This window comes from Primulina eburnea, chromosome 12, assembly GCF_022965805.1.
Source record: "Primulina eburnea isolate SZY01 chromosome 12, ASM2296580v1, whole genome shotgun sequence".
Classification (NCBI taxonomy): Eukaryota; Viridiplantae; Streptophyta; class Magnoliopsida; order Lamiales; family Gesneriaceae; genus Primulina; species Primulina eburnea.
In genome coordinates this window covers 28808032-28810665 of record NC_133112.1, presented here as the reverse complement: position 1 = coordinate 28810665, position 2634 = coordinate 28808032, and the positions used below count along the sequence as shown (strand labels likewise).

The 2634-nt window shown below is 33.2% G+C and overlaps 1 long non-coding RNA gene across 1 annotated transcript; it reads right to left on the bottom strand.

Annotated features, from left to right (window-relative positions):
* Nucleotides 1-286: 286 nt before the first annotated feature.
* On the bottom strand, nt 287-2415 carry LOC140808100 (uncharacterized). Its single transcript, XR_012112811.1, has 3 exons — nt 2224-2415; nt 816-2103; nt 287-726 (listed from the first exon to the last, which is right to left on the bottom strand). It is a non-coding gene; the product is annotated as an uncharacterized lncRNA (long non-coding RNA).
* Nucleotides 2416-2634: the final 219 nt, after the last annotated feature.

The window sequence follows — 2634 nt, the reverse complement described above, 5'->3', positions numbered from 1 at the left end:
TGTTAATCACTTAGAGGTGAATATCACAAATCTTTACCTGTTTCAAAAGATCGGGACAACATAATAGATCCTTGTTTGTTATTGAATTGAGGGTGCGATTTCGATAATCGTGTTTGCTATTCATTCGTACTTGGATTCTCATCATATGTTCAATAAAAAAACGAAGTAATTATAGAGTAGAAATAATCCAAAAGTTCAAATTCTCTATCAGTTCAATAATTAAAAAGAAATTCAAAAAAATATTAGTAAACATTTTAACACAATGTTTATCACTCATTTATGCCACCAAAAAACAATCATTCATTTAACTTATAATCTATCCATTCCAAGCGTTCTTCGATTGTCATTTTCAGGAAAGCCATCTTCTTTGATCTAGTATTAAGCAAGTCAAGCACCTTGTACCGAGTACGATTCTCCAAGTTTGGGACTTCCTTAATAGCATCCCAACAATTATCATCTACATCACCAATTGATTCAATCTTAGAAGCTACCTTCTCAAGATTGTAAGAGAGCTTATGTATATATCTTGGTCAGGATTCTTTGATGTACTCGATTTTGTTTCAAACTCTATCCTATCTCGTTTTCAGTCTCAAATATTCTCGCATCAGTGTCATCTCCTAATCCAATTGAACACTTTCCGGTGGCTGTTCCATTCCCAAATACAATTCTCAAATCTTCATAATCTTCAAAAGTGCTTGTCCGATAATGTTCATGTTAAGGATGAGACTGTCAAAGAAAAAAAAGCAACAAGTGTTAAAAATAATTCTAATTAATTGAAAAATGTAAATTTTATTATTATAATTTGAGAATCTCACCTTAAAATATTCATCCCATACTTCATCATTAGCCGTGAATTTATTTGTCTCGGGATCCCATCCAGACCCAGAACTATGACGTGTAAGCTTAGAATAATTATTCTATCGTTGTTTGAACCATTTCAAACGATTTTGATATTGTGCGAAAGTTTTTTCACACCCCAGTTTTCCGTTAAGAGTATGGAGTATATTTTTTTCCACTGTTCTTGTAAAGTCCCGAAAATTTTAAAGTTCGCGTAAACCACATGCATGCAAGTTATTAAATTTCTTTGGTATTTTATTAAATTAATTTAAAGATTTAAATGCATTTTTATTTCATTAATTTGTATTTAAATATTTTTATGTATTTTATGCATAATTCATGCATGGTAGAATTTAATTCATGAAATTTTAAAGGTTCATGTATTAAAGATTTTTAAGTTTCATTTCGCGCTCGAACGAGGAACGGAGACCGGAGAATTTTCAAGAAAATTATTTTAATTACATGATTATTTTTTGTTAATTAATATAAGGTATTTTTCAAGAATTGAGATTTATTGGATATTTTTACCCGCATGTTTTTTATTTTTAACGGTGCACAAATTTTATTGAATTGAGAGACTTTTTGAGGGTTCGTCTCATATTTTCAAAATCTTTCCGACACGAAATATTTTCGGGAGAGTGTTTTGATTAAATGAGCCTTATTTTAGTTGAGGTCCATTAGTGCACATTTTAATTAACCTAAACTATACTTAAAACTAAACCTAAACCTAATTAATATTAAGTGGCCACCCACCCAATTATTTATACAGCCCCTCCACGTGAAGGAATCATCTTACTTCTCCCCTCACACCCGACACCTCTTTATTTCAGTTTATCTCCACTCTCATTATCTAAATTCAGCATCCTCCCTTCAGCAAACCATCGGCCATAGCATTTTGAGTTCAAGAAAATTCTTCGGTGCTCTTCAGTTGCGCGGTTCTTCAAAGTTTCGTTCATATACATCAAAGGCACGAATTGTATCATTATTTCTGCATCATGTAAGAAATTTGACACATGTTAAAGGAAGACGTACCATGTAGGAGTTGGCGACGGCCAAGAAGCCTACAACTTTTGACGAAAAAGTTGCGTACGCCGACTCAACTTCAGAAACTGAGATGCGTACACGATTATTCCTTTGAAAATAATGCTCCCAATTTTCTCGTTGATGGTATGAGATGCCTATAAATAGCAACGATTGAGGTCCCTAAGCACACACACCTCATAACAAAAATACATCATCTAAAGAGATTATGCAGTGCTTAGAAGGCTTCAACCGAGAAGAAAATCAGAGAAATCAAAACTTTCAATGGCCGGAGGTAATACTCGATTTAAGCTTCCGTATATAGTTTTTCATGTATACGAAACATGATTTTAAGAAAAATCTTACATTTGGTATCAGAGCTTGAAGCCTCTGCCTTGGAAATAAATGTTCTTCATGAACTCTTCAGAAAATTTCTTCTGAAAAATTTCTTCACGTTGCACTACGAAGTTCTCGGATGAGATCTTGAAAAATGGTATGAAGTTCTGAAATTTTTGAAAGCAAAAGATGAAGTGTGCAACTGGTTTATAATATTCAGAGAGGAGAAGATAGATCTGGTTTTAAAGTAACGTGCATGTGTGTGGAAGAATGAAAGTTTCTTTGATTACATGCATTATATCTTTACAAAACATGAGAACCCACACATTTAAAGTAACGTGCATATGGAAGAACGCTTGCACTCATTACATGCAACAAAACATGAGAACCCACACAAACCCACACATTTAAAGTAACGTGCATATGGAAGAAAGCTTGCAC